The sequence below is a fragment of the Musca autumnalis genome, unplaced genomic scaffold, assembly GCF_047663935.1.
Source record: "Musca autumnalis isolate F117 unplaced genomic scaffold, ASM4766393v1 scaffold_2, whole genome shotgun sequence".
Taxonomy (NCBI): Eukaryota; Metazoa; Arthropoda; class Insecta; order Diptera; family Muscidae; genus Musca; species Musca autumnalis.
Window position 1 is genome coordinate 1059326 of NW_027411755.1, and position 16366 is coordinate 1075691.

The following is a 16366-nucleotide window of genomic DNA, read 5'->3' on the forward strand; positions in this document are numbered from 1 at the left end:
TTAGCACATTTAGGATCACGGCTCCTGTTATTTTTCTACAAACTGACAGAAACTTGTGTAGCCTTCATTAATAATATTTCCTTTGTATTTTCAGGTTCTCATGGTTATGGCACACGTTTGAAGACCATTCACTCCAGGTAAGTTTTCTATTTATTTTAACTATAAATTTACTGTTTCAAAGCAAAAAAGTGCAAAAGTCTATTGAAAGTTTTGAAATGTGAATAAAGTAGAAGATAGTGGATAGCAAAGTATAAAACGGAAATAAGGAGTTTTTTCCAGTGGATTTGGGATTTGGACAACAACAAGGATTTTTTGTCATCGCATGGATATTAAAGATCCCCAAGGCCATTTAAACAACTATTTTTCTGCAATGATGTGGTTCATATTTCTATTTTAAATTCCCTCCATATTCTTAGTTCCCTTACGAACTTATTGATTTATCAATTGACAAAATTACACGCTGATTAATTTGTCTAACTAATTCGTGTACCACAAAAGCTTTGGCATAATTAAAACGCGAATGCTACGTGCAAGAAAAGCTGCCACAATAAATAAAGTGCATTTCATAAAAGCCCTGGTCACGTCAATGTCATTAAAACTGTGTGTTGGCCGTAATTGGGGCGCGGGTGTATTCGTTCGGTTTGTTTTGGGAAAAAGTGCAATTAAGGCTAATGGTGGGAATTTATTCAAGGGCTTTTGATGGTCGATTCTTAGGGGCCCATTGAAATGTTGAAAATGTTTTACCAATAAAATTAATACCTTGGGATTAATCAAATTTAGATAGTTTGTTGTGAACAAAGTATTTTTTAATTACATTTCTAGCATTTTTTAATTAAGTTTCCATATTACAGTTGTTTAATTTAACATACATATATTCGTATTCAGCTCAGAAATATAACAAAGGATTTAATTTTAATTAACATGCCAAAGTCTTAAAATTTTTAGAATAATACAATTTTCTATCATCCCCCCAAAAATATCTGCATGTACATTTTTATATTCACAGTCCCCAAAATATGCTAGAAATTCTTTGTGGGTTTTCAACAATACTGTTGACAATTGAATTATGAAAATTTTCTTTTGAATGTTTTTAGTTGAATTTATAAACTTTATTTGATTAGGGCAACAGGTAATAAATATACTGTTTGTACCTAAACAAATTGGCCATGTAGTTGGGTGTGGGTGTTCACCACTCTAAATTTCTTTTGTACGACAAGGGAATTTCGGTTTAATGAAAGAGAATGGGAAGGTTACTCAATTATGTTCATTTTCTTTGTGATAGACTTGAGTAAATTTACGAAAAATATAAAGACAATGAACAGCTTGAAAATTTTGCATTTTCTGGTAAAATACTCAGTAAGGCATTACACCTTTTGTTTTTTTTTGTTGCTTGGGGTAATGGGCTAATTTACCTTTCCTCAGTTGTCAGAAGTAGTCTTTGCAGTTTATGACATCTTTCAAATCTGAAAAAAGAAAATATAAAAATTTTAATGAGTAAAAGAATTTAATTAAAAATTCAAATTAATTATAATTATTCATGTAATTTTCAAAGGGAAAATATGTTTTTTTTTTTGTTAAATTCCCAAATGTATCTGGCAGTCCTTTAGATTGTTTAAGTATTTCTTTTTATAAACATCGTTTATTAATATTAATGTTCCGAAACACCGATCTATGATTATTGTCATTGCATTTGCAGGTAGACTGGAAATCGGCCTGAATAGTACAGAAATGGTATGTGGTGTTTATATATATTCTCAAAATATCCAATTTGCTTTCAATGGAAACTTTTTCATGATTATAGAAGTCTCCGAAAGGTTCTCATTTACAGGAATATATATCTACAAAGGGTTTCTATAGAGATACATAGAGCTGGTAAACTATCGATCTTCCGACTATTGTTTTTGCAGCAGTATAAAAACCTACGTAGAATCATAGGTTTTATGCTGGGTTGGCTGCCGCTGGCCGAAACAAAACATGTTGTTTGGGTTATCTGTCGCGAATTATTTAAAAAATAAATACTTTGTATTCCGATATGGAGAAAGCTTTACGACAGCGACCAAACCATAGTCGGACTATCGATACTTTGTCAACTCTACTCTTGATTGGACTCGTAACAAATTCGCACCTTGCGATACATCATGAAGCCGATGTATCACGTATCCAAGTTTAACTCGATTCTAATGCATCATCTATAGTCACCCTCATCAGGGACCGATAGAGAGATGTTCAAAGCCACAAGAGGAGCTTCTATATCATTAAGCCCGTCCTAATCTATAGAGTCAGGACTTTATTAGATCAGAATTATTAAAAGTCATAAATGCTTCCTTTTACAATAACAATTTCACTCGTTCATCCGGAACAGATGTCAATTTCCAAGCCATTAGTTTGTATCAAATACAGTCGAACTTCTCTATAACGTAGCACTTGGAGACCGAAGAATTACTACGTTATAGAGAAAATTCATTATAAAGATACCAATGCAAAATGATTAATTTGCCCTACATACATCAGTAATAAAGAAGCAAACGCGTGTTATGAATAAACATAAATTGAATTTGTAATAAGGAGTGAAATTAAAAGTGATTTTTTTTTTTGCTAAATAAAATTCGCTAAGGAAGAAAAAATATGACAGGGAACATTGTTCCGAGACTCCACAAAAAGGATAATTCATAGTTAAAGTATCGCAATTTACATTAACATGGTTTTCAATCGTAACATTTTTAATATAATTTTTGTACGTGTTTATACCCTATTTTTCTTAAGATATATATTTTTCAGTATCAGAAGCTTCTATAGTTGTACTAAGAAAACCAGCCGTTTTTAAAACTAAGATCAGTTATTTCTCTTTAGATGTCTAATTTCCGAGCAACTAGGCACATATTTTGAAGCAATTTCCATTCTTAAAGCACCGATAAATGAAAGAAATTGGAACAAGTACCCTTGCAGCAATAACTGAAAATTATAAAACATTCAATTTTATTAGATTTTAGTTCGAAAATAATTAATTGCAGTATTGAATTTTATAACGTGCCATTTATGCGTCCATAGCTGTAGATAAGGTAAATTAATAGTTTTAAACAAATTGTCTGAACTTTTTTTATTTTTAAAATATTAAATTTTTTTTATTATACTTCCTTTTTTAATAGGAAATAATCAATTAATATTCGATTAATTAAGCCCAAAACCACAAAACACACACAAAATAATTATTATTGAATTTGGGGTTGCAATAAAAGAGGAAGTAATTGTGTTGTCACCTCGCTCTCTATCCCTCTCTCTCGTTTTTATTGTCACTGTATTAAAAGGTTTATGTTACATATCAAAACTCGATTAAACCCACTTCCCTAAATCCCAATCACATACTACCCACCTACCGGTGACATACAATCATATTTGCATGATCTCCGGGTAAAACCGCAGAGTCTGTTTAATTTATGTCTCCCCAATGACGGAGAAGGGCCACAATGCAATAAAACCACGATTCAACACATTCACGCTTTCAGTCGGCGTGTGTGTGAGTGTGCGTACGTGTTTGTTTGGATTTTGTGATGACATTAAAGGGTTTATTTCAACAAAGCCTATAAATCAATATCAGCGACAATATCTGCCATGTTTGTACGCCCATTCGCCATTCGCGCCTGGGCATGAAGAATAAAAACAAACAAAAAACCTCAAAAGCCAAATGTAATTACATACTCAGCACAGTATCTTGTATACTTTATCTAAAATAAAAACAAGACCAACAACAACAATTAACAAAGTACATTGTCACCGTGTCTGCGTGTTTAATTAGGTGTTGTTGGTTATATTCAATTCAATCTCAGAGCATCCAAGAAAAGAAGGTGTACAATTGATGGACGGCAGGGCATGATAGAGCATTAAAAAACAACTGTCTTGAAGGGAAACCCTAGAAGTGATTGAAAAGTAGTTTATATTTTATTGAATAATACCTTGAACGGGAAATGAAGTATAAATAACAACGTCTCAGTAATAGCACAAATGTAGTCAGGCAGTCAGCCCATTGTAACAATGACAGATATATGACAAAATATTGCTCCATAAAATGTATTGAGTTTTGGTCTAGTCGATCCAAATCAGATCAGAAATATGAGCTATAGTTTATAATATTAAATTACAAATCAATAATAATGCGTTTTAATGGAATGCCGTCGTTGTCGTCGTGAGAGCATAAAACGTTTTTGATGAAGGCTTAATAAACAACGTTATTGGATTTGACAAAGCATTCAATTAGTTCTAACCGTACTAGGTTAATTTGCTAGCGGTTACAATAATGAAAGGGTATTAGTTTTATGTGGTTGTATTCTGACATCAAGTGGTGTAGCGTACTGGTCCTCGGAAAACTAGAAGTTTATTATAGAAATGAAAAGAAAGAGTGTGTCTACATTAAGTAATAATATTTTTATTTTGTATGCCTGAAATGTTTCAAAAAATAATAAAAAATAAAACTGCTACTAAGCAGACGATAGTAGGGGCAGTGATCATTTTAAAACTTACTCAAAACTACCTAAGTCAGCTCGATCAAGCCTGACTAAACCATGTATGTTGTATTAGTTTTTGTTCATTGCAGCACCTAAAATATTTCCAACGTCTTAGGAATATTTTACGAGTAAATGTGTGTAGCAAACAAAAACAAACGTGCTAAATCGTCTCCCAAGTAGGTTTGGACGAAAGCCGTTTCAGACAATTTATGGTTGATTTAACCCTGACCGTCCAGTTGTCTGTCTGGCTGGAGCGCACGATAACTCTCGTACGGACCATCGATATGGTCCAATATTTAGTCCTCGAACTATTTTGTCCAAACTTAGATCATGTTCGAAGATGAGCCAGTGTCTGATTTATGCCTGGATGGATATTACGAAAAACAAATAATGGACCACATCGATTGAACCCTTGATAGTGTGCACCATTTTAGCGAGCATTTTTAAACGTTTGTTGGGGAGGTACTCGTAGGAGCGGGTAATTTTTTGCTAATATTGCGAACATCATCACTCTTGAAGTGACCAACTGATTTGGTCTATAATATGTTTCTCGTAATATTTCATACAGACTAGATATAAGTTTGGGCAAAATATCACGAGAATATATTACCGGTTCGCCCCACTCCTTCGGGTACCTCACACACAAAGTTTTAAAGTTTTTCGCAAAAGCGCAGTTTAAGACCAGCTCTCTGACAGGCTGTCTTCACTGTCCCTATTACGACGGTACAAATTTGTTTTGGGGACAAATCCAGACTTCTTAAGATAATGGCCAAAAAGCTCTAAAAACCTTTGCAGGCACAAAATAAAACGAAATACTTATCCGATTCTGCTGAAGCTTTACACATCGTAAAATTTTTTCTAAAAGTGCATCATGTTCCAGGACGGTCTATATCGGACAACACCTTCGGATGCCTCCCTCACAAAAGTAAAAAAAATGTCCACTTAAGTGCGGTGTAAGGGCTGTTCGAGGATAGTTTTACCACTTTTACTGAAGGTAGTGGGTAAGTCCAGCTTCCTCGCATAATGTCCCAAAAGCTCAAAAAATCCTACGTTGACCAATTGAAATGGATATATGTGTATGTATGATTTGGTCCATAATATATTTCTCGTAATATCTCGTTTAATAGCGTGTAGCGACAAAATTCTTTTTTGAAGCGCCTATCCAGATTTTGCCATTGTTCCAATATGCATATATGGCCAATGATAGGTAACTTGGGCCCTATAACATTAAAATCCGAGTCAATTTTCACAGATTTTTTAGGATTCGTTTTTAGCCACAATAATGAACTGGTAAAGTTTGTTCATCGATTGTTAAATAATTGCGGCCTGTCGAGCGATTTCTTGAAAATTCATCTTTGGCCTCCGTACAAAGTGCTATGAAAATAAAGAACGGTCAGGGACACGGGTTATCGTTAACCAATCATCATAAAATTTTGTAGGAATGGTAAAGTTTTTTCATCGATTGGACCATAAATGCTGCTTTTAGAGAAATTTCGATGGTGGCCTGTTCTGCTGCTCTTGTTACATTATTTTTTACATACATACCCGTATTCTCAAATTCATTTTCCTAAATTGTATTTCTTTCTACACCTGCAATATTACAATTTTCTCCGGCTAGACCAAATTTTATTTGCCTGGTACATTTAAGTTGTAAAACGAATATTTTTGTGCAATAATCACATTACACCAAAGTTTTATAGATAAAATAAAACGAAAAACTTTCTTTGCCGAAAAGTTTTCGATAAATATATTTGTTACAACAGATAAACTTTGCAAAAAATAAAAATGTTCTAGTTTCCGTTGTCCAGGCATAAGATAACCGAACAGTAAATGATATGTTGGAAGATGCAAAGAGCAAAAATTCCCACTATGAAAAAGTCAACACTTTGAAAGCTAAAACTTGTTGTTATGTGGAAAACTTAAATTCACACCACATTATGGGACAACTTCTGTCTGACTACACGCCATGATGAGAAGATGTACGTACATAATGGTAGTTGGATGATATTTACATACATTATGAGAAAGAAAACAACTTGTATATGCTGCTTGTCTATTATTTTCTACTACTATTGCACACAAGAAACATATCCACAATGAATAGCCTAAATTTCAGGTAGCATTTTCGCAGAATCTTTTTGAACACGCATGTTCACACGCAAAACCCATTAGCACATAATGTTGCCAATGAAATATGCTGCCCTGAAAATCTTCACATCAAAAAAGAAGCATCTTTCATATATGAGATATTTCATGGTTAGTATTGCTTTGCTGAAATTCAGCAGAATTCGGGAACGGTAGATCTCTAAAGAGCTTTCCCTTATGAATGTGAATGAGGAATCTAAGTAGTAGCAAAGTCCTTTGGTATTTTTAATTTTTTCCCACGATCATTGCAGAATGAATAGGTGCAAACTTGTCAGTAAAGCTTTTAGTTTATATTTTACTGTGGACCCGTTTCTGAACATAGCATATAACATTGTACGACTTCACTTAATGAGAAGTGGCATACAACTGGAAATTCAGATAATCTCTGTTGATAGTTAATATATCCAAGCGTGCATGATAACCACAGAACCTCTGTAATCTCTTATTTCGATAAAAAAAAAACCCTTAAATATAAAATATTGTTGAGCCACATTTGGCCATGGCTTCTTTAATGTGTCAACATATTTTTATTTCGTTGATATTATGTAGTGTCTCCCTAAACCAAAGTTTTTCACAATGTCGAATTGCAATGTGCAAATTTGTTTTGTATACACATTCAAGTCAGTCGGCGAAATCCATGGCTAGATCATTAAAAAAAACACAAATCCAATAAAAAGAACGAACCAAGTAGAAGTGCACCACCACGGTACCATCAACAATGCTGTACTAATGATGTTAGTTAAGGCCATAAAAACTACAACCATATAATTATAGTAATCTTTTAATGTTTGACAATTACCATCACAAACATTGCCGAGTGACAGACAGTTACATGTGAGTAAACTTGATTTGTTGCCACTCTTGGCCATTAAACTCAATTACAACATGTATGAGATGGTCTGGTCTAGTTTATGGTCTGGTTCTATCTTTTATTGTGTCTTATGCACCTTTCCATTCGTATATCGTACACCATTCGGGATGACACATATGTCGTTGATATTTAAAGAATAAATTATTTGTGGACATTCATTATTTTATTGGTGAATTGCATAATATTAAGGTTCTCATTAGCTGGTATCGTATTCTTTTATTATAAAACCTGTTGCGGAATGTTTTTATATTAGGGCTATCTAAATTGTTGACGGCATTGAGGAAATGTATTAATTACTTGCGATGTTTGTAGCATGTTACACAGACAAACTCAGAAAGGGGAAAGTGTTCGTCGTCTGTCTTAATATATAAAATGGGGCAAAAATTGAACAAAATTTAAAAATTATCGAGTAAAATATACGAAAAATGTCTAAAATATACTATGCCGTGAGAGGATCGGGTCCAGGGTTACCATTCCCTGGCTACGTCTCTATCCAAGTGGTGTATCTTTCCTAATAGAAAACCATTTGTAAATACGGATGGAATAGGCATTACTAGATATTAGGGGAATCCTTTTAAGCTGCAATAAGTTTATTGGGCCCTCATCTAGAACTTGTCTACTCTTTTCAATTAGACCTATCATACCTACAGAAGGGACGTTTAATTAAATCAATGTTTGTTTACAAAACTAATAGAAAGTTTATCAGAATTATAATATTAAGAAGAAATAAATAGTATTTTCATAGATGACAAATGAAATTTTGGAAGTTTCCAACGTCAATATGTGGCCATTGGGTGGGGTAGGTATTAACAACAGTGGGCCTAATTATTACTCTGATAGACTTAGTTAACACAGAATAAAGTTTTTAGACTAAAAACTTTAGTGCGAGAGATGTATGAAAGAAACCGACATGTTTAACTTTTGTGAGGGAGGTAACCCAAGGAGCTTTTCGATATAAACCTTATTTCAATTTCAGAATTTGAAAGTTTGCACGCAGAGAAGAGATATTGCAGGAGCAATCATATTCTAAGAACACCATAGGGTAGTGTAAAAATCTGCAAAAATGTTGTTTCAATAATATATTTTGTGCCATTCTGTTTGCTGACACAAAATATATGATTGAAACAACAATATAGCTTCGTTCCCGTACTTTTTAATGGTAAAACTCGTAAAAGAGAGAACTGCAAAAATTTTGTTCTCGCACACAAGTTTTTTAAAATAGTTCGGGAACGGTAAAATGGAAAATACGTCAAAAAAACTGGAACAAATGTCAAAGTCGGCGTATCAGCCAATCAGACGCCGGCAACCATGTTACTATTTTTTTACTCGCCCAAATTTGTCGTGTAAAAAGTTTTTAAAGAGAGCGTCATTCAGCGCCAATTTTGTTTAAAGAGAAGTGAACATTTTACAACTTTTTTTGTGTACGGGAACGCTTTTTCGAGTAAAATGTGTAAAAGTCGTAAAAATTGTAAAAACTTTTTAGTTCTGGAACACAGCTTATATGTATGTATATATTCAGATATGTATTATACACTTTTTCGTTTTTAGCAAGGTTTCGGAGTCGGGGTCTAGGAGTCGGAGTCGAGCAATTTTGCTGGAGTCGGAGTCTAAGTCGAAAATATAACTCGACTCCGACTCCGGGCCAATTTTTTCTGCATTATATTAATATAACATTAAATTCGGGACACCAATTTTTTTCGAAAAATCATTACTTTTTTTTAAAAGAAAGCTATAAGAAAACATATAAGCAAACGGTACATACCCAGCAAAATAAATTGGAAGCAGTGCAATGTAGACTACTTCTATCACGGCATGTTCTGATGCAGTTCAAACGGCACTCCATTCCTCACATTTTAACTGCTTTTGGATGCAATCCAAAGAATCGCATCCATTTGCATTTAAAATGCAGTGCCAAGGATCAGTTAAAATGCCAAAGGGTTAGTTAAAATGCAGTGCTATGGAGTGCATCTTTCAGTAGTCACACTCTTGTAAAAATCATGAGTGAAAATGCATAATTGGATGCACTTCCAGATTACTTGTACATATAATTTAACTGCATCTTTGGAGGCAAACATTTTGCTGGGTATATTATACTAAATTAGAGGATATTTACTATCATTGACGTCTAGTCTTTTCATATCCAATTTGTTTACAAAATGCATGTCGAGAATATCTTTTTCGTCCAATAGATCCTTTATATTTTTGCAAGCAAAAGTCATGTTCTATGACGATCGAATTAATTGGACATTGAACGTCGCCTATATAAGTCCTACAAGTCTTCTGCCAGAAGACCTACTGGTCTCCTCACAAAGGTCTACTCGTCTTCACATATTTTCTTTTGTGAGAAGTCATCCTTGTCTTCTATTAAAGGACCTATTGGACTCCTATGAAAGATATTATTGTCTCTATGTTAAATCCTACTACAAAATCGAAGTCAACGTCTGGGGGCGTAAAATTCCCTATGGTAATGAAGGCCCCTATTGAGTACATTAAGAACCCCAACGGATGCCTTAGCTGAAGTTTCTGAGTTATGGCGTAATGCTATTTTTATACCCTCAGCCTTTAGGCTATGAAGGGTATATACACTTCCATACGGGCAAAATGTGCCTCATCGAAATGTCCGTCCGTCTGTCTGCCTGTCTGGCTGGCTGGAGCGCACGATAACTCTCGAACGGATAAACCGATTCGGTTCAAATTTCGGCTTTTGTAATTTTTTACCCAAACTTAGTTTAAGTTCGAAGATGGGCTATATCGGTCCACTCCTTCCGGTACCTCCCCCACAAAAGTTCGAAAATGTTCGGAAAATTTGTGCACACGATAACTCTTAAAGGGAGTAACCGATTTGATTCATACTTTGCCCATCGTGAAATGTGTACCAGACTTAAATAAGGTTTCAATATGGACTCAATCGGTCCACTCCTTCGGGTACCTCCCACACAAAATTTCGGAACAGTTCAGTTTAGGACCATCTCTCGCATCGCTTTGATTTTTGTTTTAGCAACTTGTATTCACTGCCCTCCATACGACGGTACAAATTTCATCAGGGGCAAGTCCATACTTCCTGAGAAACTAGCCTGAATGGTGCAGAAAACCCCTATGACACCGTGTGTAGTGGTTGGAGCGTAAGATATCTCTCGAACGGATCTGCCGATTCGATTCAAAATTTGGCCTTAGTAATATTTTGTCCAAACATAGTTTAAGTTTGAAGATAAGCCATATCGGTCCACTCCTTCAGGTACCTCCCCCACAAAAGTTCAAAAAAGTTCGGAAAAATTGTTCGTACGGTAACTCTTGAAGGGAGTGGCCGAATTGGTCTATACTTTACACATCCTAATATATCTACCAGATATAGATCAGGTTCAAATATAGACTATATTTGTCCACTCCATCCGGTACCTCCCACACAAAATTTCGGATAAGTTCACTTTAAGACCTGATATCGAATCACTTTGATTTTTGTTGTTTTTTTAGGGGTAAGTCCACACTTCTTGAGCAAACAGCCCGAAGAGTGTAAAATAAATATAAAAATAAAAAAATAACGGTCAATGTCGATCCACTCCTTTTAGTATCTCCTCCGCAAAAATTTTGATCTTTAATCCTAATCAACATATTTGTCGGTTCAAAGTTCAAAATTTTTAAAACCCCCGAAATACATGCGTATTTTGGAAAAAAAATTGTTTTAATATACACAGGCTGAGGGTATATCTCTGTCGGCAAAGCCGACTGATACTTTTTTACTTGTTATATCTTTATTTGGCGTTGTTGGTGCATCATTTTGAGATTACATGCTTTCAGTTAAATGGAATGAGGGAATATATTTTCCTACTAGCTCAGTTCCTACCATGTAATCCGTTTCATTCTCAAAAAAACGTATGTTTATGTATTTCGATACATTTCGTATTAGTTATTAACTATGTATGAAATTCGGATGGTCGGAGCCTGAATCGTGAAAAAATATGGTTTGGAGTCGGAGTCGAGGTATTTTTGGTTCTTAGAATATGATTGCTAACGTGTGGGCGTTAATAAAAAATGCTTGATTTTTGGCTGGACTACTAGCGTTTTGTTATATGATCTCCATAACGTTGCGGAGATTGAGTATGTCGGTCGTAGAAACTTTTGGTAACATTTGTATCCAAGAGGCATTACTTTTGTTTTATTAAGGGGTTATCTCTAGTGGTGCAGACCAAAAAACTAATTTTTCTTAATTTTTTTCAAGAAACTACCAATATTTTTAATTAGTTCTTTCTTTCGTCTGAAAGAGCACTAGGGTTATGACTTTTTTACAACCTCATATTCCATGTATCATAGCGTGATGAGTTTCTACATAAGATTACATAAAATCTTAATTATAAGGTGATTCGGTGAAAAAACCTCACGATTTTAAAATTTGAATTTATGAGAATTATGGGCAATGGGTAAGCAGATATATAATTTAAAATAAAATGTTTAGCCACCTGAGATAACCAAAGTGACGCAACATTTGTTTCGCACTAATTTTCTTTAATTTTGAGAATCATAATCATTTCGTAAACGTTTTTTTTTCAAAAATATAATTTTTTAACAAAAAATTAAAAAGTCAATTTTTTTCAAAATGGTTTCTTCATGACCTTTTTCAATATTTGAATGGAATAAACGTTATTTTAGTTATTAGTAGGCTTAAGTTTATTCATTCGTGCAACAGGAAATAATTTTTGAGAATTTTTTCTTCATTACATATATTTTTGAAAAAAAAAAAATAAATTTTAAATCGATTTCTGCGTGAACTTTTTTATATGTATTTCAGTGGAATAAACGATATTTTAGTGATTAATAGATAAAAGTTCATTCATCCGTGCTACAGGAAATCATTTTTGAAAAATGTCGAAAAGTCATAACCCTAAAGCACATCTTATACCACTTTTGGAATTTTTGTTGTTGAAAAATATTGCTTAGTTTTGTGGTAAATGGCTACCTGCGAAAACCTTTTTTCCAAAAGCGTTTTGCGGTGCCAATGATAGCTCGAAAACAAATAGGCCGATCTTTGTATATTTTTGTGGGCGAACAGAATATATATATAAAACCAGTAAGGAAAGGATCAAAGTCGGGCGGGGCCGACTATATGATACCCTACACCACTGTGAATATGTAAAATATAAATCGGAGCTATATCCAGATCTTAACCGATTTTGATATAATTTGGCACATTTATTTCGAGACCGAATTCAGTCACGCATTCCAAATATCATTGAAATCGGACTTATATAGCGTGTTTGGAGCAGCAAATAGGCGAAATCGGCCGAAAATATATATGGGTGCTATATCCAAATCTGAACCGATTTCTATATAATTTGGCACACTTATTTCTAGACCGAATTCAGTCACACATTCCAAATTTCATCGAAATCGGACATATATAGCGTGTGTGGTACAGAAAATACGTGAAATCGGGCGAAAATATATATGGGAGCTATATCCAAATCGGAACCGATTTTCACCAAAAGCAATAGCGTTCTTCCTATGGCTAAAAAAGTTGCAGTCCCCAATTTTCAGCTGAATCGGACAAAAAATGCGACCTGTACGTTGCGAACAAAAATACATGGACAGACGGACGGACACGCATAAATCGACTCAGAAAGTGATTATATGTATATCCCCAAAAGGAACTATGGGTCTATTTCGTTTCCTTTTGTATGTTACATACAAATGCACAAAGACATAATACCCCTTACCACTGTGTGGTGTAGGGTATAAAAACGGTTTTAAAACAAATTGTGATCTGCCAAGTAAAAATTTTGATTTAACAGAAAAAATTGACCGTTGTTTTATTAAAAAATCGAGTAGAAAAATTAAAAAAAATCTGTCTTGATTTCGTTTTCGAGCTATCGTTGACATCGACTTCAAAAATGCCATTTCGAAAAAAATGCGTTTTATGTTGCATCTCTACACACAAAACACAACGGGTTCATCACTTTGAACGGTCATATCTCGGTCAATTTTGCTCCGATCGACTTGAAATTTATTGCGGCATACTACTGTACTTTAAAATAAGTCAATACAATTTTTGGTTTTTTTGAAAGTGTTAAAGTAGGGGTAACCCCTTAAGGGATTATTTGATTTTATTCCTACTTTTTTAAACTTTTGACGCTTAAACCAAGTGGAACGGGATTTAAATATAAATCAATGGGCAAGTTATCTGATAAACACAGGGCTATATTCCATATAGACCCGTACTCTACATATTCCCATTACATTTTATTACTTGCTACGGTTTCGTGCCATACATATCTCGTAGGAGGCAAAGCCCAAACAATCAATATTTTCTTTAAGAGTGAAATGTAAAACGTACGTGATGAAAAATAGCCCAAAATCATTTTTTATTCAATTCTAAGTTGTTCTTTCTTTTTCAATTATTTAGTGGAGCAACACGTAAACAATTTGTTTACGGTCATTAGATTATCTGCGCTGTTTAAGGCATCAGTTCAATTTAATTTACAGCAACATTTGTGCGAAGGTTTAATTCATGAAGGTCAACATTTGTGCGAAGGTTTAATTCATGATTCGAAAACCTCATCGGTCTGTAGTTCCATGTACCAATATTGTGATTATATACCTCAAAAATACAATCTTAATTCCAAATGAAATGAAAATGTTCTTGCAAACAGAGAAAGGCAGACGTATAAATTTTCAACTTCAATTGCTGTTAACAAAGTTTGATGCTGTTTAACCATTTGGCATCAATTATTTTTCCACACCATTGATTTTCAAAGTTTCTTCATATTTTTTGTGGAAACTAAAGTGAAATGCAATATTGCGGTCGACACAAACCAATTTAGTAGCTAAAGAACATATGAAACTGTAAGTTGTTTTTCCAACATTTTATAGGGCTTACGACTAGCAAAAAAGCGAATCATTATAATTTAGAAATGCTGTTCTTTTTATCCAACAACTTCGTTGCCATGTTAACAGCAGCATAAATAAATCACGTTTTAGTTTGGCTAACAGCGGCGTACAGGCCGTTCACAGAAGTCAGTCAGTCAGTAACAGTTCACTTTTGGTTGAACTTTGATTTGATTTGTGGGCCTTTTCCTCAAATTCGACGAGTATCACATTTCATTTCGATTGCGGTGGGTAACACCTATTTATTATTACACCCTACCTGAAGGAGGGTTGTATTAAAAGTTTGTTACTCAAGAAACACACAAATTAAAATTATAAAACAATTTTACATTTTGATTTTTATCGGTCTTAGTTTTAAACTTGATTTACCATAACAATATGTTTATTTGATTATGGACAATAAGTTGGTTGTTTCCTTCCCCAGAAGTGACCCACATTTTTAGTGCCTACTGATATAGGGTATCCCACGATTGACGGCTTAGACTAAAGTCTTGTTTTGTTTTTGTATTTCCACTCTTTTACATTGAAGTGCAAATTCAAATTTAAGTTTTCCTTGTACTGCCATTTGTATATGACGTTGTTGTTATTTTCGTTTTTTTGCAGTCGATTGTTCGTTTCACTCTTAAACTCCAGTTATTGTGTTCAATTTAGATTGAGTGCATATGCACGTTTTTGTGGTCTTACTTCATTATTTTACACTTACAAATAGTTAAACAACAACTACAGTAAGTGACTATGTCTAAAAAAAGACAAAAACAAATGAAGAAAAAATGGGGATAAAAAGTTTCCCAACATAAACCATTTTTGGCCGAAAATCGTGCTGTTAGAGCATGCGCAACAAGATAATGGTCTGCTGTGTATTGAGCGATGCATTTTGCTGCCCCATTTGAATGTGAATTTTGGACAACAATGAAAGCAACTACAACAACAAAACACAACCAATAGAAACTCCATAACAATAACAACAATAGAAGCCAACACTAAAACCTACATAATTTTCGAGTCCATTTATTTTGTGGCATGGATTTTCCGCAATTTTTTAATTTTTTTTTATTTGTGCAGTACAAAAACAAAAAATAAAATAAAGACTTTCCTTAAATAAACGTTGATTGGATGTATGTTAAACCTTTTGAGTGAACTGATATCGAAAATGTACAATAAAGAAGTACATAGCTGCAAACTATATTAGTCTTGACCTACTTTTTTAACAAAATAAACGCTTTTAAGGAAAACAAAATTGCATGTTGTGCTGCTGTATCTGAAATACAAATTTTCTTTAAAGCTATTTTGTGTTAATTGAACACTAAAGGGATATCTCTTTTAGGTATATATATATATATGTATGTAGTTGTCTACACGCAGAAAAAAATTTACAAACATATAATGTGTTTGGATCCAAACATATTTTATGTTATAACATATATTTTTATTTTATGTTAGAACATATATATCAAGCTTTTTGTAGAAAATTAACTTATGTTGAAACTGAGGTATGGGGTATTGTAACTCGCGATCAGTTTTACTATACCATAACTTTTGACCGCATTACGGTAAAATAAACTGTTTTAGCCCGATTCACCGAGGGGTTTCTTAAAATAATAATTTGAGCGGAAGCTGTGGTCGTACTAATGTAAAAAAAAATCGGAAAAAAATCGTTGAATTAAACGAGTTTCATTATGTTATTTTCCAATTAGTGGTTTTACAACACAATGCAGAGCTTGATGCTCAACGGAGAAGTTAAAGAGTACACTTCAGAGTTGAAGTTTCTAATGTATGATTTTTAATATAACCACTGTATCTACCTCAAACGGATGCTGACATTTTGAAACGTGAACGCGCAGCTGGATTTCCTTAAAAGATTATTATTTGATTGTAGAACTCGCGATTTCGCATTTTTTAATGTATAACATGAGGGTGTATCCCTCACAGGATCACAGTAATCTGCGCCCAAACACGAAATTTTTGTGCTTAAATT

The 16366-nt window shown here is 33.9% G+C and overlaps 1 protein-coding gene and 1 long non-coding RNA gene across 2 annotated transcripts in view; one reads left to right on the forward strand and one right to left on the reverse strand.

Moving 5' to 3' along the window:
- The window catches only part of LOC141393501 (uncharacterized), a 590028-nt gene that overhangs the window by 97976 nt on the left and 475686 nt on the right, over positions 1–16366 (forward strand). Inside the window, exon 2 of the long non-coding RNA XR_012410112.1 lies at positions 95–137. This is a non-coding gene — a long non-coding RNA (uncharacterized lncRNA). The remainder of the gene's footprint in view (positions 1–94; positions 138–16366) is intronic.
- LOC141393500 (uncharacterized) overlaps positions 1–16366 on the reverse strand; it is a 118813-nt gene that overhangs the window by 60818 nt on the left and 41629 nt on the right. Inside the window, exon 2 of the mRNA XM_073966520.1 lies at positions 1413–1463. The gene's annotated coding sequence lies outside the window, so the exon portion shown is untranslated. The remainder of the gene's footprint in view (positions 1–1412; positions 1464–16366) is intronic.